The sequence below is a fragment of the Antechinus flavipes genome, chromosome 5, assembly GCF_016432865.1.
Source record: "Antechinus flavipes isolate AdamAnt ecotype Samford, QLD, Australia chromosome 5, AdamAnt_v2, whole genome shotgun sequence".
Lineage (NCBI taxonomy): Eukaryota > Metazoa > Chordata > Mammalia > Dasyuromorphia > Dasyuridae > Antechinus > Antechinus flavipes.
The window spans coordinates 151,454,339-151,481,173 of NC_067402.1; the positions used below are offsets into that span (position 1 = coordinate 151,454,339).

Sequence of the window (26,835 nt, forward strand, 5' to 3'; positions counted from 1 at the left end):
CTTAATAAAAGGATTAAGTCTTTTTTTTTTTTTTATTCCTTTCATCTGAGGCACAAAATAAGAGAGATTACCAAGCTAACTTTCATTTAGTGCAGTTCAGGTATCAGGTGTCTGGGGTCTATATTTAGCTTGCTTTAGGCACGAGTTAGAAGTGTTGGACTCCCTGGATGTCAATGGCTTTCAAATGGCAGGGTACCCTTGAAACTAGATGAATATCCAGGACCCTCTACCTACTTTCTCAGTGTTCAGCTGTTGTGCTTTGGAAATCAGATGCTTGCTTAATAAATCTACTTGTGAGCCAGTCTTTCAAAACTCAGTACTGAGAGGCTACATCTGGGAAATGAGTGTTCTGTAAGAGTCGGTGAGCAGATTTTATTTTGGGGGCACAATGCTGGGGGTGGTTAGAACTATATATTTTTTAATTTGGAAATTTTTAAAAGATTAAACACTGAATCTGATAGTGCTTGTGAAAAGCATTTCAAAAGAATTAAAACAAGAAAAACTCTTAAAATTCTAAAGTATTAAGCACATTTTCATAAAACATAAACTCACTGATGCCTTATTTGACATCTAAATGGCATTCTTCAAATTCCTAGGTTTTCATTTAAAATTTAATTTTTTAATTATTGTCTTTGTTTCTACATTTACTGTAAAATTTGCCTTTTTCCTTCCTTTCTTTAGATGGGATTTTGCATGTTTTTTGACTTTTCTATATCTAAATTTAATTTAACTTAGCTATTTGTGCATTTTTGAGGCTGAGTTGGCATGTCTGCCTCTAAATGAACTTATTTTTAAAAACTTACTACCTGTTTCCTCTCTGTGTCTCTCTCTCCCTCACCCTGTGTGTGTATATATGTATGTATGTGTATATGTATATACATATATAGATGTATATACATACACACACATACATGCATATACAACAATTTTATTTTAGAGAAAAAGATTTTCCCAGAATTTGATCAGTTATGATAATGATTTATTGTGAAGTTTTTTGGTCAATTTGGAATAAAAATTTAAAAGAATAGGATCCAAGTAACTTTGATTTTGCAGATTTAATTATGGCTTTCTTGGTTTTCTGTTAAGCTCAAATGAAATACGTTTAAGAAAAAACTGAAATATGCCTAATTCTTTTCATTCTATTAACTTCTCTACTATTTAGAAGAAAATGTAATAATTTTACACAAAAGGATTTTCTCCAAACTTCATCTCTATCATTCATGGAAGATATATATTAGTATTCACATTGAAATATGAATGTAATATGAATCTTTTATTAAAGTATTTTATTTAAAATGTAAACAGTAATATAGCTGACTTACCCCAACACTTAGGTAAAACTATAAGAGAAGTTTAAAATGTGATATACAAGTTAAATGATCTAGGAAATGGATTTATGTGCAGACTTATCTGAAATAACACACACACACATACACACACACACACACACACACACACACACACACACACACTTATTGGAAGAAATCAATCCTTCTTTGTCAGTATGCCCATATAAAACTTTGAAATGAATTATTAGCAAATTTGTACTTGAAAGTTTTTCTCTGTATTTCTATATATCTGTCGCTGTGTGTCAGGTTTATGTTTCTCTAATGTCTCCTCTCTGATTCACATGGGTACATGTGTGTGCACAAACACATGCACACACACATACACACCTTTAACTTACTCTTCTCCAAATCTTTAGAAAATGACTGGATCTAAGCAAAGTCTTGAGTTTGACATAGAGACACAGACATTTGAACTTTGGGGAAGATATTCTGGAATGGAAATTCTTAGGAATTTAAGATTTTCCTGCCTTCTCCTGCTGTAAGTACATATACTTGTTCCTAACAATTAGGTCAGAGATCTAAAGATAAAAACCACCTTCAAGACCAACCAGTTTTATAGCTTAAAGAAACTGAGGTCCAGCAAAATCAAGGTCCCAAAAGTAGTAGGCATCAGAGTCAGGATTTGAACACAGGTGGTCTTTCTCCAGAACCATGTGTTTTCACTATACAGTGCTGTTTTTTTTAATATGGAAATCCTGCTCTTCCTGGGACAGGAATATGATTTTACAATAAATTTAGATTAGTTGGGTTACCTTCTCTAAACTTTAATATAGCTGGCTTAACCTTCTTGGTATTACATTCTGAACCATTATCCCAGGCAAATCTGGGTGAATAATAAACATAGCCCTTGTGGGAAAATATGTGAGATGCTAACAGACCTGAAAAGCCAGAGAAATAAATCCAAGTGATAGACAACACGAGCACCAATTAGTTGCAATTGGAGCCTCCTGTTAGGGACAGTGATTACTTAATAATGAACTGGTTTGAGGATTTAAGTAAGAAAGAAAACTGAGCAGTTCTGGGGATAACAGAACAATTTAACTAAAAGGAAAAGACAAGCTGTCAACCTCAGAGGAAGCAATTTCAACCCGTGAAAGACATATGCTTGATATATTGATAAACAAAAAGCAAACAGTATGGTTACAGTTAATGCTTAATAATCTAAAGACACATATTGGCCTTATAAAACAGAACAAATAAATGTTATATTGCTATTAAAACAATGAGTTATGTTTCTGATTGTTGAGCTAATTATTTGTTTATTTTGTTTGATAAATGCTACAATTAACTCATTCATAAATTATTTATTGTACTAAATACCACATGCCAGGTACTATACCAGTTGCTTGTGATTTAGATCAGAGTTTTCAAATTCTGATAGGAGAAACTGGAAAATATCTGGGAATTTTTAACATTGGGAAATGTTTAACAAACTAAATGAAAATAAAACACATAAAAAGTATTAATTTGTGTTTTTAAGTGACTATGCTGTCCAGGACAGGAATCTGTTTCTATATGAATTTGACAACACTTCTTTAGACTATTAATTCACTGAAAAGTTTTTTTTTTATTTAGAATTTTCACAAAATTATTTAAAAATGAATGGGAAAGGAGTGAATTGATTTTTGCTTTCCTTAGTCGTTTTTATATTAAATATGCCTCATGAAGAGAACATATTACTTTACAAAAAGGAATCATAAAGATTTGTTACAGGTTGTTGAATACATAAATATTGAAAGTAAAAGCCAGGGGTATGACTAAAGTGATGAGAGATGAATCTATTTTACAACAAAATGAACAAACTACATTATCAATCTTATGTTAAAGATTATGGAAATGCTTCCTTCAAATAGATGCCTAAATCAGAAAGCACTGTACATTTTTAATCAGTAAAGTAAAATATTCATTAGAGCTGGTAAAAGGTCGTAGGCATTGTTAAGACACATAGATTAGGATAGTGCCTGGCACAAAGTAGTTTATTCCTTTTTCTTCCCCTAACCCTCTTTTCACATTAACTGTATAAAAAAAATTACATGCTAATTAAGGATAACAAAAGTAAAAATTATAACATTACAAATGAATTACTGTTTTTTAAATGACATAGTATTAATAAGAATTTTGATCATTTCCTTATAATCAGTCAGTAAGCACTTACTAGGCAATGTGGTCCCTCAAAAATAGCAAGACCTTAATAAATGCTTGTTGACCACTTTGATTGACTCCATGCTAGACATTGAGGGAATTGCAATGTCTTTTAGAACAATGCAATGCCTTTTTTTTAAACAGGAGGAAACAGCATTTCCATACAAAAATATGTGAAATCTCAACCAAGTAAATGTGCAGAAGTGTTTTTAAAAAGTAATATGGATTTTAGGTTTCAGAGAATTATATAGTAAATGAAAATGTTAGTTTTGAATGTGTGTTTGGAGATAGTCCTTCAAATTCTTTAAGACAGTTTAAAACTGAATGGAGATAATTTGTCACATGGATGACAGAAAATTAGACAATTTATAGACAGGATAATGAGGCTTCCCAATAAGGACACAGAGACAGATTTCTCCTGACATGGAAAGAATTATGAATTTTTTAATGCTTTAGGGGAAAATAAATAAGTTAATAAATGAGCAAATAAATAAATAATTATTTAAAGATTTCTTCAAGACATTCTTTAAGACATATCCTTAAAATGGATCTTGAATTTTTTTTTCCCTGACAACTTAATTCACTTAAATTCCAACTTTATCCCTGACATCAGATGAATCCAAAACTTAGCTTAATCAAATGTTATAGCATAAATGAACTGCAATGACTAAAACCCAATGAGATTCCTATTATAATCTTGAAACTCTGTCAAATAGTTTCCATAATAAGAATCCAAATATTGTTATTTGGTAGATCATTCTAACAGTTTCCTTGAACCAAAAACATAAAGCAAAACCAATAACCATCTTTGTTCACCACCCATATGTCAGATTTATATCTTAAGTCGTATCTTTGTGATAGCAAACAATATGAAAATGAGAAGTGAAAAATTCAGCTGATTCTTGTGGTAAACATGAAGACAACTCTGATTCCCTTAATTATTAGTGTTCTCTCTGCCAAACAATGTTATTACTTTGTATATATTTGTATTTATTTGCTTTCTAGTGTTTTATTTAATTTTTTCTTCTGTAGTAGAATATAAGCTCCTTATGAATAGGGCATGATTCTTGCATAGTTAAAAAAATTCAATTAATAAATATCTAGTTTTTCTCCCTCTTACCTTCCTTCCACTTCAAGGAAAAAAGAAAAAAAAAACTACTTGTAATAAATATGCATAGTTGAGCAAAACTAATTCCCTCATTAGCTATGCCCCCAAATAATTATGTTTTAATATCAATTGAATTTATTTTCTCTCTTTTAAAAAGAAGCATGTTTCATCATGGATACTCTGAAATTCTGGTTGCTCACTGTGTTTATTAGAATTTTCATTTCAAAAATTGCTTGGTTTTACATTGTTATTGAATTCATTATATCAATTCACTTCACCTCATTTTGGGAAAATTTATTCAAATTTTCCTGCTTTTTTTTTTTCTCCTGAAATTATTCCTCTCATCATTTTTCATGAAATACTGTTACTCAGTTACATTATTTGTTCAACTATACTACAATTGGTAGGCATACTTTATGTTTCCTTTTCTTTGGAACGATAAAAAAAAAATGCTATTGTAAATGTTTTTATGTGTCCTTTCCCTCTATACTTGGATTATTTTGTAGATTTGATCTAGTTGTATTATTACTGAAGCAAATACATATTATAGTGACTTCTTAGGAGCTTAGGGTCAAATTACTTTTCCAAGTGATCTCACCAAATTAAATGACTTCTCACTATCCTTAAATGTACCTATTTTCTTTCTTTTTTTTTTTTAATTATAACTTTTTATTGACAGAACCTATGCTTGGGTGATTTTTTTTTTACATTATCACTTGCACTTATTTCTGTTCCGACTTTTCCCCTCCCTTCCTTCACTCCCTCCCCCAGATGGCAAAGAGTCCTATACATGTTAAATATGTCACCGTATATCCTAGATACAATATATGTGTGCAGAACCGAAGTTCTCTTGTTACACAGGAAGAATTGGATTCAGAAGGTAAAAATAACCTGAGAAGAAAAACAAAAATGCAAACAGTTTACATTCATTTCCCAGTGTTCTTTCTTTGGGTGTAGCTGCTTCTGTCCATCCTTGATCAATTGAAACTGAGTTAGATCTCTTTGTCAAAGAAATCCATTTCCATCAGAATACATCTTCATACAGTATTGCTGTTGAGGTATTTAATGATCTCCTGGTTCTGCTCATTTCACTTAGCATCAATTAATGTAAGTGTCTCCAAGCCTTTCTGTATTCATCCTGCTGGTCATTTCTTACAGAATAATAATATTCCATAACATTCATATACCACAATTTACCCAATCATTCTCCAATTGATGGGCATCCATTCATTTTCCAGTTTCTAGCCACTACAAACAGGGCTGCCACCAAAAAATGTACCTATTTTCACAGAGCCCGTCTAGTATTTCTTTCTAGTATTATTACTTTCCTTATTTGTCCATTTTTCCAGTCTTAGGGATGTAAGACAGAACTTCAGAGTAGCATTAATTCATATTTTTTTTAATTGTTAGTAGTCTGGATCATATTTTCTTACAGCTATTAATACCTTTTTTTTTTTTCCTTAGAAAACAGCCTGCTCAAAGTGGCTTTAACTATTTATCAAATGATAAATGGTTTTTATAACTTTAATAATAAGTATTATATCAAGTGATTCTCACAACAAACCTGGGAGGTACAATTAGAATCTCCATTTTACAAATAAGACCACTGAGTTAATATTGAAGCGACCTGCCCTGGGTTAAAATAATAAATGAATTTGAGTATTTCAGACACCAGCCTTGATTCCTTATCCACTGCACCACCTAGTACCCCTAATTCTTTACACAGTGAGCTCCCCCCACTCTCAAGATTTGTACTTGAATAGCACTCATGTTTAAAAATACCTAAGACTTTTGGAACATCCAGTACATTTTTAAAATGAAAACCTTATCAGATACTTGTTCTAAATATCATTTTTCCTCCCACTGGGTATTTGCTTTCCTTCTAATTTTAATTGCATCTGTTTTGTCTGGGAATAAAATTTTAGTTTTGTTGGTCAAAATCGTCCATTTTATCTTCTATGATTCTCTCAATTCATTTTTTTTCCTTTCTTTCTTTTTTTTTTTTTTTTGATTAAAGCTTTTTATTTCTCAAACATATGCATGGACAATTTTTCATAATAGCCCTTGCAAAACCTTGTATTCCAATTTTCCTCCCTTACCTCATGCCCTCCCCTAGACAGCAAGTAGTCCAATAATGTTGGTCTTCTTTTTGTTTTCCTCTGAGGCAATTGGGGTTAAGTGACTTGCCCAGGGACACACAGTTAGGTAAGGGTTAAGTGTCTGAGGTCAGATTTGAATTCAGGTCCTACTGACTTCAGGCCTGGTGCTGTATTCACTGAGCCACCTAGTTTCACCACTTTGTGTTTTCCACTAGCTGCCCCTAGTGCAAATATATATATATATACATATATATATATTTTTTTTAATTAAAGGTTTTTTTTAAAATTTATAAAACATATGCATGGCTAATTTTTTCAACATTGACCCTTGCAAAACCTTTTGTTCCAAATTTTCCCTTCCTTCCCCCAACCTCCTCCCCTAGTTGAAAAGCCCAATACATGTTAAATATATTTTTAAAAAACATGTTAAATTCAATATATGTATACATGTTTATACAGTTATCTTGCTGCACAAGAAAAATCAGAACAAGAAGAAAGAAAAACTGAAAAAGAAAACAAAATGCAAGCAGATAACAACAGAGAGAGTGAGAATGCTATATTGTGATCTACACTATGTTGTGATCTACACTCTGTTCCCACAGTCCTCTCTCTGGATGTAGGTGGCTTTCTTCATCACTGAACAAATGGAACTAATAAATCATCTCATTGTTGAAAAAAGCTACATCCATCAGAACTGATCATTGTATAATCTTTTTGTTACTGCTGTATAATGACTCCTGGATTCTGCTCATTTCACTTAGTACCACTTCATGTAGATCTCTCCAAGCCTCTCTGAAAACATACTGCTGGTTGTTTTTTACAGAATATTAATATTCTATGACATTCATGTACCATGATTTATTCAGCCATTCTCCAATTGGTGGGCATCCACTCAATTTTGAATTTCTTGCCACTACAAACAGGGCTGCCACAAACATTTTTGCACATGTGGGTCCTTTTCCCTCCTTTAAGATGTCTTTGGGATATAAACCCAGTAGAAACACTGATGAATCAAAGGGTATGTGCAATTTGATAACTTTTTGAGCATAGTTCCAAATTGCTCTCCAGAATTGTTGGATCCATTCAAAGTTCCACCAACAATGTATCAGGGTCCCAGTTTCCCCATGTCACCTCTAACATTGTTCATTATTGTCTCCTGTCATCTTAGCCAACCTGAGACATGTGTAGTGGTATCTCAGAGTTGTATTAATTTGCATTTCTCTGATCAGTAGTGATTTGGAACGTTTTTCATATGACTACAAATAGTTTCAATTTCTTCATCTGAAAACTATCTATTGGATATCAATTTTTTATTTATCAATTGGAATATGGCTTGAGCTGTTATAAATTTAATTCATTTCTCTATATATTTTAGAGATGAGGCCTTTATCAGAAACTTTGGATATAAATATGTTTTCCCAGTTTATTGTTTCCCTTTTAATTTTTTCTGCATTAGTTTTGTTTGTACAAAACCTTTTTAACTAAATATGATCAAAATTATCTATTTTGTGATCAATAATGATCTCTATTTCTTCTTTGGTCACAAATTCCTTCCTCCTCCACAGATCTAAGAAGTAAACTATCCTATGTTCTTCTAATTTATTTATAATACCATTTTTTATGTCTACATCATGAACCCATTTCAATCTTATCTTGGTATATGATGTTAGGTGTGCATATATGCCTAGTTTCTGCCATACTAGTTTTCAATTTCCCCAGCAGTTTTTGTCAAATAGTGAATTCTTATCCCCAAGCTGGGGTCTTTGGGTTTGTCAAATACTAGATTGCTATAGTCATTGACTATTTTGTTCAATGAATCTAATCCATTCTAATGATCAACTTCTCTTAGCCAGTACCAGATTGTTTTGATGACCGCTGCTTTATAATATAATTTTAAATCTGGTACAACTAGGCCATCTTCATTTGCTTTTCTCTTCATTAATTCCTTTGAAATTATTGACCTTTTGTTTTTCCAGGTGAATTCTGTTGTTATTTTTTCTAGGTCAGTAAAATAGTGTCTTGGGAGTTTGACTGGTATAACATTAAATAAATAGGTTAGTTTAGGGAGTGTTTGTCTTTATTATATTCGCTCAACCTATCTAAGAGTACTTGATATTATTCCAATTGCTTTGATCTTACAAAGCAATTTGGAAAGTGTTTTGTTTTATAGTTTTGCTCATATAGTTCCTGATCCTACCTTGTCAGATAGATTCCCAAATATTTTATACCATCAACAGTTATTTTAAATGGAATTTCCCTTTGTATCTCATGCTGTTGGATTTTGTTAGTGATGTATAACAATGCTGATGATTTCTGTGAATTTATTTTGTATTGTGCAACTTTGTTGAAGTTGTGGATTGCTTCTAATATTTTTTTAGTTGATTCTCTAGGGTTCTCTAAATATACCATCATATCATCTGCAAAGAGTGATAATTTGGTTTCCTCTTTTTCTTCTCTTCTTGCCAAAGCTAACATTACTAATACAATATTGAATTGTAATGGTAATAGTAGAAAAACTTGTTTCACTTCTGATCTTATTGGGAATGGTTCTAGTTTATCCCCATTACATGTGATGCTTGTTGATAGTTTTAAATAGATGCTATTGACTATTTTAAGGAAAAGTCCATTTATTCCTATACTCTCTAGTGTTTTTAATAGGAATGGGTGTTGGATTTTATCAAATGCTTTTTCTGCATCTATTGAAAAAATTATGCGTTTTTTTGTTAATTTGATTATTGATATAGTCAATTATGCTAATAGTTTTCCTAATACAGAACCAGCCCTGCATTCCTGGTATAAATCTATTTGTTTGTAATGTGTTATCCTGGGGATGATTTTTTGTAATCTTTTTGATAATATTTTATTTAAGATTTTTGCATTAATATCATTAGGGAGATTGATCTAGAATGTTTCTTTTTCTGTTTTTGTCTTGGTTTAGGTATCAGTACCATGTTTGTGTAATAAAAGGAATTTGGTAGGATTCCTTCATTCTCTATTTTTTCAGATAGTTTATATAGCATTAAAATTAATTGTTCTTTAAATGTTTGGTAGAATTCACATGTAAATCCATCGGTCCTGAGGATTTTTTCTTAGGAGCTGATTAATAGCTTGTTCTATTTCTTTTTCTGAAATGGGACTATTTAAGTAATTTATTTCATTTTCCGTTAATCTGGGCAATCTATATTTTTGTAGGTATTCCTCCATTTCACTTAAGTTGTCAAATTTATTAGCATATAATTGGACAAAGTAACTCTTGATAATTGCTCTAGTTTCCTCTCCATTGGTGAATAGTTCTCCCTTTTCATTTTTGAGACTAACAATTTGATTTTCCTCTTTTTTTTCATCAAATTAACTAAAGGTTTATCTATTTTGTTGGGGGTTTTTTCCATAAAACCAATTCTTAGTTTTATTTATTAATTCAATAGGATTTTGGTTTTTTTTTTTTTTTTTTTTGGTTTTGTTTCAATTTTATTGATCTCTCCTTTTATTTTTAGAATTTCAAGTTTGGTATTTGAGGTTTTTAATTTGTTCTTTTTCTAGCTTTTTTAATTGCAAGCCCAATGTATTGATCTTCTCTTTCTCTATTTTGTGCAAGTAAGCATCTAGAGATATAAAATGTTCCTCTTATTATTGCTTTAGCTGTATCCCACAGATTTTGGTATGTTGTTGCATTATTGTCATTCTGTTGGATGAAATTATTGATTGTGTTTATGATTTGCTGTTTTATCCATTTTTTAGGATGAGATTATTTAGTTTTCAATTTCTTTTTAGTCTATTTTCCCCTGGCCTTTTATTGAATGTAATTTTTATCTCATCTTGATCTGAAAAAAGTGAATTTACTATTTCTGCCTTTCTGCATTTGATTTTGGAGGTCTTTATGTCCTAATATATCATCAATTTTTATATAGGTTCCATGAACTACTGAAAAGAAAGTGTACTCCTTTCTGTCTCCATTCGATTTTCTCCAAAGATCTATCATATCTAGTTTTTTCTAGTATTCTATTTATTTCTTTGACTTCTTTCTTATTTATTTTGTGGTTTGATTTATCTAGTTCTGAGAGAGCAAGGTTGAGGTCTCCCACTATTATAGTTTTACTGTATGTTTCTTCTTGCAACTCTCCTAATCTTTCCTTTAGAAATTTAGATGCTACACTACTTGTGCATGCATGTTTAATATTTATAATGCTTCATTATCTATGGTACCCTTTAGCAAGATATACTTTCCTTCCCTATCTCTTTTAATTAGATCAGTTTTTGCTTTTGCTTGATCTGAGATCAGGATGGCTATTCCTGCTTTTTTTTTACTTCATCTGAAGCATAATAGATTCTGTTCCAGCCTTTTGCCTTTACCTTCTATGTATCACTGCTTTAAATGTGTTTCTTGTAAACAGCATATTGTAGGATTCTGGCTTTTAATCTAGTCTGATAACCGCCTCCACTTTATGGGAGAGTTCACCCCACTCACATTTACAGTTAAAACTACTAATTCTGTATTTCCTGCCATCTTATTAACCCCAAATTATGCTTTTGTCTTTCCTTTTCCCCCTCTTCTCCTCTCCAATATTTTACTCATAAGCACTACTTGCCTCAAGCAGTCCTCCCCCTTTACATACCCCTCCTCTTTCTTATACCTTTCCCCTACTATTTCTGTTTTCCCTTATATTTAACCTACACCTTCCCTTTTGCCCTTTCCCTTCCCACTTTTCTATAAGGTGGGAGATTTCTAGGGGAGACCATGTATATCTAATATTCTTTCTTTAAGCCAAATCTGATGAGAGTAAGATTCACATAATAGTCATCTCCCCTCCTTTTCCCCCTTAATTATAATAGGTTTTCTTTGTCTCTTTATGAGAACTAATTTCCCTTATTTTACATCCACTTTTTCCTTTTTCTGGTACAATCCTCTTTCCACTGCTAATTTCTTTTTTATGTTATAACAGTAAAATCAGATTATACATGTATTCCCTATGTACACTCATAACATAAATATAATTCTCAAGAGATTTTTTTCTTTTAACCTTTTTTATGCTTCTCTTGCATTTCTATACTTGGAGTCAAAATTTTTGTTTAGCTTTGGTCTTTTCATCAAAAATACATGGAATTCATCAGTTTCATTGAATGTCCATCTTCTTCCCTGAAAAAAAAATGCTCAGTTTAGCAGTTTTAATTTATTCTAGGCTGCATTCCAAGTTCCTTCATCTTTTGGAATACCAGGCTCTTTGATCCTTTAAAGTGGAAGCTGCTAGTCCTGAGTACTCCTTACTGTAGCTCCTTGTTATGTGAATTGTTTCTTTTTGGCTGCTTATAATATGTTTCTCCTTGGTCTGATAGTTCTTAAATTTAGCCACAATATTCCTCAGGGTTTTAATTTTGGGGTCTCTTTCAGGAGCTATTTGGTGAATTCTTTCAATGGTTATTTTACCTTTTGATTCTATAACATCTGGGCAGTTCTCTTTGATGATTTCCTGAAAAATAATATCTAAGCTCTTTTTTTCATCATGGTTTTCAGGGAGTCCAATAATTCTTATATTGTCTCTCCTGGATCTATTTTCCAGGTCAGTTGTTTTCCCAATTGGGTATTTTACATTTTTTTTTCTATTTTTTCTTTTTTTTAGGGGGAGGCGGGGGAGGGAAGGGGGTTGCTTGATTGATTATTGTTGTTTCTTCGAGTCATTCATTTCCATTTGTTAAGTTCTGAATTTTAGTGAATTGTTTTCTTCTTTTACTTTTTTTTTTACTTCTTTTTCTTTTTGTCCAATTGAATTTTTAAATGAGTTTTTTTCTTCTATAGTATTTTTTTTCCATTTTACAAATTCTGTTTTTTTAAGGAGTTATTTTCTTTTTCTGTTTCACAAATTCTGCTTTGTGGGGATTGTTTTCTGTTTCCATTTTTATTAAGTCTATTTTTTAATGAGTAATATACCTTTTCCAAACCCTCTTGCAAAGTTTTCATTTTCTTTCCCCATTTTTCTTCTAGCTCTCTTTTAAGATCCTTTTAATTTTGTATGATGGGGACCAGGTTATATCATCTTTTGGAGGTTCATCTGGAGACCCTTAGTCTCCTCAGGATTTGAAATCTGTTTTTCTCTTTCACCATAAAAGCTGTCTATGATCAGTTTTCTTTATTTTTTTACTCATTAAAAAAAAAATGTTAAGGTGCTTTTAGGAAATGGGAGATTTTCCAAGCTTCCTCTACAAGGAGCAGCTTCCTCTATAAGTGGGCGCAGCTGTGCTGCATCAGTGCTGACTCACTCCCGGTGCTGGGTGGGCATGGCCAGGTCTTTGAGACTCTGGTGTTTTGGGGTTCACTATTTACCTTTTGTATTTGTGTTTGATGTTTTATAACTTCTCTGCTGATCTACTGGCTTGCAGTCAAGGCAGAGTCACCAACACTGCTGCTGTAGATTCCCCCCACCCTTACCCCCCAGATTCTCTGCCAGGTGGACTCCACACCACCCTAGGATTCTGTGTTGTCTGTGCTGGCATCTATACTCAACCTGCTTGAACTAGCTACTCCCTTCCATTTCCAATTGAAACAGACCTTTTCTGGTGATCTTCAAAATTATCTTCAGCTGGCAATTTGTTGCACTCCCAATATTTATGGATTCTGCTGGTCCAGAGCTAATTCAGAGGCTTAATTTGCTAATTGGTCTGAGGGTTCTAGGAGAAGATCAGAAAGAAACATATGTCCTCTCTGCCATCTTGGCTCTGTCCCCAGATGTCTTATCCAATATATGTTAAACATGGTAGAAATGTATGCTAAATCTAATATATGCATACACACACACACACACACACACACATAATTATTGCTCTGCACAAGAAAAATCAAATCAAACCAGTAAAAAAAAGAAGCAAAATAAAATGCAAGCAACAGCAAAAAGAGGGAAAATGCTATGTTTTGAATCACATTCACTTCCCACAGTCCTCTCTCTGGGTGTAGATGGTTCTCTTCATCACTGAACAATTGGAACTGGTTTCAGTCATCGCATTGTTGAAGAGATCCATGTCCATCAGAATTGGTTATTGTATAATCTTGTTGTTACGGTGTATAATGATCTCCTGCTTCTGCTTATTTCACTTAATATCAGTTCATGTAGGTCTCTCCAGGCCACTCTGAAATTATCCTGCTGGTCATTTCATATCGAACAATAATATTCCATAACATTCATAATGCCATAATTTATTCAGCCATTCTCCATCAATTCATTGATTTATCATGAATTCTTTATTCAGAGATCTCTGAACAATAACTTTAATATTTGCACTACTTTAATTCGTTTATGGTATAATCTAAATCTAAATCTATGTCTGTTATGAATTTTTAAGGCATTTTCTTGGCATAGGTGGTTGTTAAGTCCAAGATCGCTCTCTGGAGGTCCCAGGAACAGAGTCAGGATAAGTAAAAGTCCTTGGTCTTTAGGGGAAGAAGTGAAAGAAGCAAGTAAACTGCCAGGACTTTTGCCAAAGATCTTTTCTCAATTCTGGAGTCCAGAATCTCCATCTTTCTCCTCCTTGTCCTGCTGCCAAGTGACTCTGGCCTGTCTCACCCCACTCTCTAATCCTTGCCTATGATATCCAAACATTGAGCCAGCAAGAAACAGCACCCAACAGTGGGAAGACCCATTTATCCAAACATTTGCTAATAAAGTCATTGTCTCTTATCAAATAGGTAATTAGCCTTAAGTGCTCAATTGTCTGATTCAAGTACACATAGCTTCAGCCCTTTACAGGTAGTTGTTGTTCATTCTTCATTTATTTTATTTTTTCAATTTATTTTATTTAAAAAATATAGAATAAGAAAACAAAAACAAAAACAAAAAAAAGGAATACATAACTAAATGAAACAAAACAAAAGAGAATATTTTCATCTGCCCAGCAGAACATTAGGGAGGATTCAAAATTTATAGCCACAAATTACCAGATCAAGACAATGTATGTGTGTGTGTATATATATATATATATATATATATATATATATATATATATATATATATATAATGAAATTATATTCATGAGTGTCCATCTTTTCTTTTTTTCAGTTTCTTTATTTTATTATAGATTTTTATTTACAAAACATGTGCATGAGTAATTGTTCAACACAGACCCTTGCAAAACCTTCTGTTCCAAATTTTCCCCTTCTTCTTCCCACTCCTTCCCATTGATGGCAAGTATTCCAATACATGTTAAATATGTTAAAATATATGTTAAATCCAATATATGTATACATATTTATACAGTTATCTTGCTGCACAAGAAAAATTGGATCAAGAAGGAAAAAAAAAACCTGAGAAAAAACAAAAAAATGCAAGCAAACAATAACAGACTGAAAATACTATATTGTGGTCTACATTCATTTCCCATAGTCCTCTCTCTGGGTGTAGATGGCTCTCTTCATTACTGAACAATTGGAAATGGTTTGAATTATCTCATTGTTGAAGAGAGCTATTTCCATTAGAATTGATCATCATATAGTCTTGTTGCTGTGTATTATGATCTTCTGGTTCTGCTCATTTCACTTAGTATTAGTTTATGTAAGTATCTCTGAAATCATCTTGCTGGTCATTTCTTACAGAGAAATAATATTCCATAACATTCATATACCATAATTTATTCATCCATTCTCCAATTGATGGGCGTCCATTCAGTTTCCAATTTCTTGCCACTACAAAGAGGGCTACCACAAACCTTTTTGCACATGTAGGTCCCTTTTCCTCTTTTAAGATCTCTTTGGGATATGATTCCAGTAGAAACACTGCTGGATCAAAGGGTATGCACAATTTGATAACTTTTTGAGCATAGTTCCAGATAATTCTCCAGAATGGTTGGATCCACTCACAGTTCTTCCCACAATGTCCTCCAATATTGGTCATTATCATTTCCTGTCATCTTAGTGATTCTGACAGGTATGTAGTGGTATCTAAGAGTTGTCTTAATTTTCATTTCTCTGATCAATAGTGATTTGGAGCACTTTTTTATGTGACTACAAATAGTTTCAATTTTGTCATCTGAAAATTGTTCCTATCCTTTGAGTGTCTTTTGTTAACTTCCTTGTAAATTGTTCTTTTGTTTTCTGCTGATTTCAATGCCTTCTTGGTTGCTAATCCTCTGGGGGAAGGGTAGTCTGATTGAATTATTTCACACATATATGTTAGTGTTAATAAAATGTTATCTTGCCCAAAAAACTTCCCTTAGTTTATTTTTGTTTTATTTTTACTTAGTACAATATTCTGTAGTTATTTTATATTGAATTTATTTTTATTATCTTTTCCTGCTGTTTTTTGGTGTTACATAGGAATGCTGATGTTTTCATTGGCTTTGTTTTTGTGCCCTACAATTTTGTTGAAATTATTTAATTAATTTGTGATTGATTTCCTGGAATTCTCTAAGTATACTAACCATCATATTATTTGCAGAAGATATTATGTTATTTATACATTTCTATTCTTATTCCTTAAGTTAGCTTTCCTTGTCTATTTATATCACATTTATTTTACCTAAATAAATATTTTAGATAGAATTATCATGTCTTTTATATATCTTAGCTCACCTATGAGCAATATACATATTTTTGAATTTTTTAGATTTGGCTTTATTTGTGTGTTTTGTAATGGTATTCATATAGTTCCAGGCTTTGTCTTGGCAAGACTCTCATATATTTTATATCATCTATAGCTTTTCAAAATAGGTTTTGTTTTTCTATCTCATGCTACTGGGCTTTGTTCATAACATATAGAAATAGTAATGATTTATGTGAATTTATTTTATATCCTGAAACTTTACAATAGTTGTTGTTTCAGATAGCTTTTTGGTTGATTTCCTAGGATGGTCTAAGTAAACTATCACATCATCTGCAAATAGTGATAGTTTTTTTTCATACTCTAATTCCTTCTGCTTCTTTTTCTTTTCTTATTGCTAGAATCAACCTTGAATAATAGTGGTGATAATGAGTATCCTTGTTTTACCCCTGATCTTATCAGGGAAGTTTCTAGTTTCTCCTTATTACATATAATGTTTGCAGGTGGTTTTAGATACATGCTGCTTATCATGTTAAAGAAAACTCTATTTATTTTTATGCTCACCAGTGTTTTTAAAAGGAATGAGTGCTGTATTTTGTCAACAGCTTTTTCTGCTTAATTGTATGATTTTTGTTGTTTTTTTTTTTTAATCGATATAGTCAATTATGCTAATACTTTTCTTTATATTGAATCAGCCCTGCATTCCTGGTATAAATCCCACTTGGTCAGTGCATTACCTTGCTGATAAGCTATTGTAATTTCTTTACTAATATTGTATTTAAATGTTTTTGCATCAATATTCATTAGGGAGATTGGGTTGTAATTTTCTGTTTTGGGCTTTTCCTCATTTGGGTATCAGCACTATATTTGTGTCTTAAAAGAAATCTGGCAGGACTCCTTTGTTTATTTTTCCAAATAGTTTATATGATATTAGAATTAATTGTCTTTAAATGTTTGATAAAATTCACTTGTAAGTCCATCTGATCCTAGAAATTTTTTTCTTCGTGAGTTCATTGTTGGCTTGTTCAATTTATTTTTTTCTAAAATGGGACTATTTAAGTATTTCATTTCTTGTTCTATTAATTTGGCTATTTTTTTTTATTTCTGTAGATATTCATCAACTTTGCTTACATTGTCAGATTTGTTACCACACAGTTGGACGAAATAATTCCTAATTACTGATTTAATTTCTTCTTTATTTGTTGTAAGTTCATCCTTTTCATTTTTGATGCAGGTAACTTGGGTTTTCTTCTTATCTTTTTCTAATCAAAGGTATCTATTTTTTTTTAAATAAAACCAACTTAATTTTATTTATTAGTTCAACTTTTTTTTTTTTTTACTTTCAATTTTATTAATCTCTCCTTTGATTTTCAGGGTTTCTAATTTGGTATTTAATTGGAGAAGGTTATTTTTTTTTCTTTTTCTAGCTTTTTTAGATGCATGTTCCAATTCATTGATGTCCTCTATCTCTGTTTTATTCATTTAAGTTTTTAGAAGTATAAAACTTCCCCTAAGAACTATTTTGGCTGCACCCATAAGCTAGATACTGTCATTCTTTTTGATGAAATTATTGATTGTTTTTATTATTTCTTGTTTCATCCACTCTATTTAATTTCCAATTGATGTTTATCTTTCCTTGGCCTCTTCTTGAGCATTCTTTTTACTGCATCATAATCATAAAGGTATGCATTTATTATTTCTGCCTTTCTTCACTTTGATTGTGAGGTTTTCATACACTAATGCATGGTTAATTTTTTTATGTTGGTACCATATACTGCTGATAAAAAGGTTTATTCCTTTCTCTATCCCCATTCAATGTTCTGCAGACTTTTATCATATCTAAGGTTTCTAAGATTCTATTTCTTTTTTTAAGAATCTAATTTATTGTTTATTTTGTTGTTGTACTTATCTAATTCTAAGAGGAGGGGAGCCTAAGGGCTCCCACTAGTAGAGTTCTACTGTGTATTTCTTCCTGTAATTTACAACCTTTCCTTTAAAAATGTGGCTGCTATACCATTTGATATCTATGCATGTATGTTTAGTATAGATTTTTTAACAAGATGTAGTTTTCTACTTTATTTCTTTTAATTAGATCTATTTTTTCTTTTACTTGACTAAGATCAGAAATGCTAACTCTGCATTTTCTCCCTTCTATACAGCCTCTACCTTTTCTTTGTCCATTCTCTTTCTACTTAGAATAAGATAGATTTCTGTACTCTACTGAGTGTATATGTAATTCCCTCTTTGAACCAAAACTGATGAGGTTAAGCTTCAGACAATGCTCAATTTCCTCCCTTCTTTCTGTCTACTCTAATAGATCTTTTCTACCTTTTCATGTGATTTAATTTATCCCATTTTATTTCCCCTTTCCTCTTCTCCCATTTCAATCTTTTCCCCATCCCTTAATGTTACACACACACACACACACACACACACACACACACACACACACGCACCTCATCACATGAGAGTCGAATTTTTGTTCATACCCTCTATTTGTGTATACCCCTTCTAACTGATATAATGAAATGTATGGTTCTCAAGATTTACAAATATTATCTTCCTATGTAGGATATAAACAGGTTAACCTGCAAATAATACAGTTTTTCCTTTTTCACTATTTTTTTTTAATGTTTCTCTTGACTTTTTTATTTGTAGATCAACTCTTATGTTTAATTCTGGTCTTTTAAATAAAAATGATGGTTTCCCTGCTTCAGTGAAGGTCCACCTCTTCTCCTGAATGGTGATTCTCAGTTTCATTGGGTAATTGATTCTTGGTTGTAAATGAAGTTCCTTTGTCTTTTGGATTTATAGTATTCCAGGCCCACTGATCCTTTAGTGTAGAAGCTGGAAATTCTAGGTAATACTGATTGTAGATACTTGATACTTGAATTGTTTTATAATTTATTTATGCCAGTCTAATTTTTTTTAGCTTATAATTCTGTAGTTTTATAACAATTTTTTGTTGTTTTCCTTGTGGGATCTACCTCAGGAGGTTATCAATGAATTCTTTCAATGACTATTTTGCCCTCTGGTTCTAGTATATCAGCACAGTTTTCCTTGATGATTTCTTATAGAATGTTGTCCAGACTCTTTTTTTTTTTTTTTTTTTTTTGGTTGTAACTTTCAAATAGTCCAATGGTTTTTAAATACTCTCTCCTGGATCTATTTTCAGGTCAGATGCTTTCTTCCAATGAGATATTTTGCCTTTGCTTCCATATTTTTCATTGATTTTTATTTATCTTACCTGATTCTTACTGTCTCATAGAGTCATTAGCTTCCATTTTCCAAGTTGTAGTTTTTAATACATGATTTTCTTCAGATAGCTTTTATGACTTCTTTTCCATTTGGTTAGTTCTATTTTAAAGATGTTTCTTCAATGGATTTGTTTTTCATTTGGACAATTGTATTTTTTAAGGAATTGTTGTCCTTTTCTAAGCTATTAATTCTCTCTCACATATCTATTGTATGTTTTCCCAGTTTTCCCATAACTCTCTTATTTATTATTAAAATCCTTTATAAGCTTTTCTGAGATGAATCTTTGAGCTTGGGACCAATTCATATCATTCTTTGAGGTTTTGCATATGGGCATTTTGTCCTCTTCTGAGTTGGTTTTTTTGACCTTCTCTGTCACCACAGTAGTATTCTATGCTTAAGGTTCTTTTTTTCCCTTTTCCCTCTCTCCTTTCTTTCCTCCCTCCTTTCCCTCACTTTCTTATTTCCCCCCTTTCTTCCTCTTTCCTTCCCTCCACCCATATTCCATCTTCCTCTTCCTTCCTTTTCCTCCTTTCCCCCTTACCTTCACACAGACATACAAACACACCCCTTGCTTGCTTCCTTCCTTCCTTTCTTTCTCTATCTCTGTGTGTCTCTCTCTCTGTGTCCTCCGTCTCTGTCTCTGTCTCTCTGTCTCTCTGTCTCTCTCTCTCTCTCTCTCTCTCTCTCTCTCTCTCTCTCTCTTGTTACTTTTAAAGTTGATCTCTGCTCTTGGAACACAGAGTCTACTGTCTACTTTTGGGGATGGAGCCAAGATAGTAGAGCTTGAGCAGCTTCCTGACTTCACCCTACTATCTTGGCTCCATCCCCAAAAGTTCTCAATTAGGTTTTTTTTAGTTGATTCTATAGATTTTTTATGTGTACTATTCTATCCTCTTCAAAGAGTAATGTTTTTTCCTCTCATTGACTATTTTTATTCTTTCAATTTCTTGTTTTCTCATTGCTATTAGCTAGCATTTTAGTACAGTGTTGAATAACAGTAGTAATAATGGAAATCCTTACTTCCCTGTTGATCTTATTGGAAAAATCTTCAAATTTATCTCTATAATTATTGTTTGCTCTTGTTTTTAGATGGATACTAGTTATAATTTTAGGAAGGATTTGCTTGATTCTTATGCTTTCTAATGTTTTTAATAAGAATGGATATTGAATTTTGTCAAAGGCTTTTTCTATATCTACTATATATGATTTTTGCTGTTTTTGTTATTGAGGTGGTCAATTAAGTTGGCAGGATTCAGGACTGGTTCAGTGTTGGGAAAACTAGTCATAATGATATATTGCTATAGTTTTATTGCTAATAGTATATTTTTTTATATTGATATTTATTAAGAAAATTGGTCTGCAGTTTTCTTTCTCAGTTTTTTTTCTCTCTCTGGTTTCAGTACCAAAACAATATTTATGTAATAAAAAAATTCAGGACTCCTTTTTTATGTCTTTTTAATTATATGTTATTGGATTTAATCTGTTTTATTAAGTGTTTGGTAAAATTCATTTGTCAATCCATCAGATACTTGAGATTTTTTTTTTTAATTAATGAGCTCATTGATGGTTTATTCAATGTCTTTAAAACAGGTTTATTTAATATTCTATTTTCTATTCAGTAATCCTGGTTATATTTTTGTAAATATTCATCCATTTCACTTAGATTATCAGTTTTACTGGTATTTCATTGGGCAAAATAACTCTTAGCAATTACTTTAATTTTGTCTTCATTAGCAGTGTTCTCACCCTGGTTTTCTTGTTTCTTTTAAAAATTAAATTTCAGAATAATATATTTCAAACCCTTCAATTCTTTAATATGGTGCTAACTCTTGTGTGAAACTGACTATAGCTGTTCAATTGTCTCATTTCTTCCTGACTGTGTGACTCTATTTAAGGTTATCTTCCTAAAGATACTAGACTGGTTTGCTGTGGTGTTCTTTTTCTTCTTTAAAATATATATGTGAGTTCACTCTGGGGGAGAGGTGCAGGTTTCTCGAGGGAGGTTTTCTTGGAGGCAGCCTTAGTTTCAGTTCCAATCAATAATTACCCCAAATGCAGCCAGCTGGTAAAAATACAAACGTTTATTTTCTCTTTCCAAAATAGCCTGGTTAGTTGAGGCCTATCTCTCGGCTTGGTTCCAAGAGCTCTTGCAGATCGTCCTTTGCTTCTGCCTCTGCTTTCTTCAGCTTCAGCCAGCTCCACTCTTTGTGTAATTCCACTGAAATCTGGCTGAGAGCCTCTGTCTGTTTCTTTTATACAAGAGGGAGGAATTGTGGGATACGAGAGAAAGGGATTATGGGTTTTCTCCCATAGTACTCTCTGGCCCTAAGAGCTTCAAGGGAGGTGTGAATTCACAAATTTACAAAGTTTACTTTGTGAATCTCACATACTTGTGAACTCCAATGAGTAAAGGTGTAAACATAAGCATTGTATTAATTAGTTCTATTTAGTACCTTGTTTCAGGTTCTGGCCCAAAACATCTTCTTGTAAGATCAGATTAATAACCTATCAACTCTAATGAGTTAGCAGTTTGTAAAGATTCCAACATCTCCCCCTTTCTTTTGTTTTAGAACATTGGGTGGTCATGACCTCCCTGACTTCTCAAGGAGGTGAGAACCCCTCAAAAAAGGTGATCACGCCTTCCCTGACACCTCAGGAAGGGAGATGAAAACACCAAAGGAAATAGGAAGTCAACTCAGATTAGTGGGTTTCTGAAGGGGCTCACTTGAAACAGGTACACATAAATCATCAATATGGGCCAGAACTTGAAACAGATATACATGGTATACATAAATCCATCATTACACATAATGGGAGGCATTACACATAATTTACATAAGCACATAATCAATATAACACAGGCTAGTAGTAATGTAACAGATAATATGAATCAACATGAAAATTTAAGTACTGCAATAGTCTCATCAACAATTTTTCATCTCAAGGAATCCAATGATTTTTGCTGGTTTTTCAAGAGCTAAAACAGTCTCATCTTGTGTTAGGAAATCCAATGATTCCTGAAGATTTTAAAAGTTCTTTTAACAGTCTCATTGTCAGCCATGTTCTTTCAGTGTCAGATGCTTCTTAAATCTCCTTTGTTTTGAAGTTTTTCTCTTTTTCTATTTCATCTCAGGAAATCCAATAATTGTTGCTGGTTTTTCAGGAATTGAAAGCTGAAGATTTTAAAGTTCTTTTGACATTCGCATTGTTAGCCATCTGATTCCTTCTCCACCTGTGGAAATATAAGCAGACTCTCTTCCCCAAGCAGTTAACCTATTTAATTCCCTTCTATTTACCAAATTTGGGATTTCTCCTTATCATCTGGTAGTTACATTAGAGCTGTTTGCACTGGACACTGCCCAGTTGGGTTAAAAAATCTATATTCTCCCCAACTGTAATTCTGATTGCTTTTCTGTTGGTTGATGACATCAGAGTCCTGAATTTCTAAAGTTTTTCTGGGTGTAACCTCAGCTGCTATCATGCCCCACCTGTCCTTTGATTGATACTTTGGAGCTGGGCCCTGCCTCTCATTCCTCTTGGTCAACACATTCAAACTCCCAGTGAAAGCCTCGGTTACATTTTGGACATGGGGTTTTGGGTTTTCTCTCACCCTCTCTTCTCACTCTATTTCCATTTCTACATTGAGCTCTAAGAGCTTCAAAGGAGGTGTGAATTCACAAAGTTACAAAGTTTACTTTGTGAATCTCACATACTTGTGAACTCCAGTGAGTTAAGGTATAAACACAAGCATTGTATTAATTAGTTCTACTTAGTACCTTGTTTCAGTTTCTGGACCAAAACATCTTCTTGTAAGATCAGATCAATAATCTATCAACTCATTAATGAGTTAGCAGTTTGTAAAGATTCCAACAGTTTGCCATTTTCTTCTTCCACTTATTTTGGAGATTAAGAAAATTGAGGCTTGATTTAGGTCACACAGCTAATTAGTATCTGTCACTGAATTTGAATTCTGTTTTTCCTGATTCATCACTGTATCTCCTTAGCCACCTACCTCTTTTTGATCTTGACTGTGAGGTAAAAATACTTGAATGATGCCATTATGATTGATTAAAGTTTTTTTTTTTTTTTTTTTTCCCTTGATCTGGGAGCTCTAGAATTTGGCTATGCTATTTCTGGGTATGTTCAATTTCTGATTGGTAGATGCTTTCTATTTCTATTTTACCCACTGTTTCTAGAATATCAAAGTAGTTTTCCTTAACAATTTCTTTAAAGATGATACCAATGCTTTTTCTTTGATCATGGCTTTTATGTAGACCAATATTTCTTAAATGATCTCTCTTCGATCTTTTTTTTTAGGTTAGTTTCTCCCTGATATGCTATTTCACAATTTTTTTCCATTCTTTGACTATTTTATTGTTTCTTTTTTGCCGCCCCCCCCCCCTTTTTGGCAATTTTATTCATTTTAAATTTAAATATAAAACAAAAAAAAATCAAACACTTCCAGGGATATGGATAAGAGATGGTACAATAATCATGAAAATGTTCCATTTCAAGTAAACCTATGTAATAAATACTACACATTGTTTTCAAAGTTGTCCAGCTTTTCTTTGCTTCCTTTTAGTTTTTTTTTGTTCTCTACTGTGCATTTTTTACTTTATTTTTGCCATCCTCTCCCCAACCAACCCAAGAGAAGATTGTAATTAAATATAGATATGCAAACATACATGCATATAGCATTGCATATATACTCATACACATATATGAAAGACTGTACTATAGATATTTCCACTTGCCGTCTCATTTTTTGTAGGTAGAGAATATTTTCCTTCATAGGTCCAAGACTGTCCATGTTATTTTTTTTTTCTAAATCAACCAATTTGTCATTTACTATACCACAACAGTATTCCATCATATCATAACCAAGAGAGATTCTCTATGTCTATGAATGTTTTAAACCAATATCACAAATTCATTTTATTCTTGGCTACTTTGGTTTTATTTATACAAGAACATTTTAATTTATAATAATCCAAATGATTCATTTTATACTTCAATAATGTTCTCATCTTAAAATATAATTTAAGATCTCACATTATTTAATATCATTCCTTTAAATTTCCCCCTTGGGTTTCTTTAAAATCCCTTACCTTTTATTCTTCCAAATGAATCTTGTTATTATTTTTTCTAACTCAGTAATTATTTTTAGTAATTTAATTGGGATGACAAATAAATAGATTAGTTAAGTAAAAAAAAAAAAGTCATATTGGCTTTGCCTACTGTTGAACAATAAATGAGATTTCATTTATTTAAATCTGACTTTATTTGTATAAAAAGCATTTTATATTTTTATTCATTCATTTCTGTTTGTTTTTTGATGTCTCATGGTGTCATTAGCTTCCACCTGCCCAATAATAATCTTTATGACATTATTTTCTCCAGTGAACATTTTGTGCCTCTTATTCTTTGATCCATTCTGGGTTTTAGGATATTATTTTTTTTTTCTGTCTCTTTTACCAACATGTTTATTGTGTTTTCATAATTGTTGAGTAGGATTGTACCAAGATGAGACCTGCATTCAAAGACAACCCTTTAGTAGTTGCGTGGAGGGCTTAATCAAGAGACAATTTTGAGGCAGAGATTATGAAGTTACTGCAATAGTATAAATGATGAAGTTTTATAATAGAGTGATGGTTGTATGAGCAGAGAGATAAGGATATGTATGAAAATAATATGGCTATACAAACATGAAACTATGGGAACAGATTAGATATATGAGATAAGAGAGTGAGGAACAAGAAGATTATGTCAAGACTATAAGCTCTGTGAAAACAATATGTGTCTGTCTGTAACTTTAATGCTGAGTACTATTTTCTGAACCAAGGGACAAAAACATTTTGATAATATAGGGAACTCTCAGAAAAGGAAAGACTTGCTGGTAGGACAGACTGACATTTTACTGTAACATAGTTTTGGAGAGTTTTTAATCTCTATTTATGCAAATTGGTCTTAAAGGCAAGACTTGAACCCATTCGTCCTTGCTCCAAGACTGAATCTCTATCCATTATCCTCTGCTAGGTGCTTAATAAATGTTTGCTCATGCCAGGGTAATGAAATAGAAAAGGCACTCTGCCTTTGAGATAGTTGACCTAAATGCCTGGAATTTCTTAACTTTAAAACCTTTCCTCAACTCTATCTTGTATGTACCTATAGATATATATTTTGTCTCCACTAATTGAAAGCAAGTACCTTGAGGATAGGGGATGTTTGTCTTCTATCTTAGAGCCTAAGACAGTGACTGGCACTAAATAAATGCATTTTGGTTGATTAATTAGTATAGAAAGTATCCTGCATCTTATAAGCCATCCATTAAATGTTCAAAGATATGTCTCCTATAAGTAACTGAAGATACTGACTAAATGGAGAAAAGTCTCTTGGGATGAGGAATTGATTGTCTGTGTTCTGTTCCACTGGAAAGACAACCTACATTGATATCACAGACTCAATAAAGTATAAATGTCAGCAAACTATGCTAGAGAATAGTCTATCCTCATCACCTTTCTATCCTTGTCTCCATTAATTCTTCAAACCCCTTTTAAATAAGTTCCCACAGTGCTTCTTTACTGAAATTACTTTCTCTTCAATGTCAACCAATCATCTAACCTGAGACTGATGACCTTTCCCTATCTGTTTCCTTATTTGAATTTACCATATATATTTATTTATATATTTATTAGCATTTATATTACTTATCAGCTTGATCATCTGAGCTAATTAGTATGTGGGTGAAGCTTTGAATTTTGCAAAGTTTTAGAGAAATTTTAGATATTATCATTATTAATATTCATCCATTTGGTTATTTTCTATATAAACTATCGGGCTGAACTCTTTTGAGTCCTTTTGAACATCACTGATTCACTGATCAGTGATCACTGATTTTTGAAAATACTCTGAGGTTTCACACAATCAGCATTATTTCACTTTCAAACTGTAACATCTTAAAGACTTCCCCAACTTCAACAGATTGTTCTTGTACTTTTGTTCTACACTACAATATAATTCCTTGTTTCCCCTCAATTAATATTAATAGCAGAGCATTGAACAAAGATCCCTTTGTAGTTGTATTCATAGTAAGATCCTATATGATCCAAATATATGCAATAGAGATACCTTGTTGGGGCAGAACCTTTAAAATTAAATTTGTTAAGAGTTTAAGAAGTTGATAGCTTGGAGTAATGTTTAAACATTTTTTTTTTGTTATCCTGTATATTGGAAAGAATAATATAGTATTTTTCCTTTTAAATTGCAACTATCTTGGGTTATTTTAAAATAAGCTTATCGATATATTGTTTTAACATCTAAATTTCTCCCTGTATTTTCTCCCTGTTACTTTCTCTCTGGTT

The 26,835-nt window shown here is 32.2% G+C and overlaps 1 protein-coding gene across 1 annotated transcript in view; it reads left to right on the forward strand.

The window, feature by feature from the left end:
• The first annotated feature begins 277 nt into the window (after positions 1 to 277).
• CD36 (CD36 molecule) overlaps positions 278 to 26,835 on the forward strand; it is a 132,693-nt gene continuing 106,135 nt past the window's right edge. The window contains exon 1 of the mRNA XM_052000707.1: positions 278 to 361. The gene's annotated coding sequence lies outside the window, so the exon portion shown is untranslated. The remainder of the gene's footprint in view (positions 362 to 26,835) is intronic.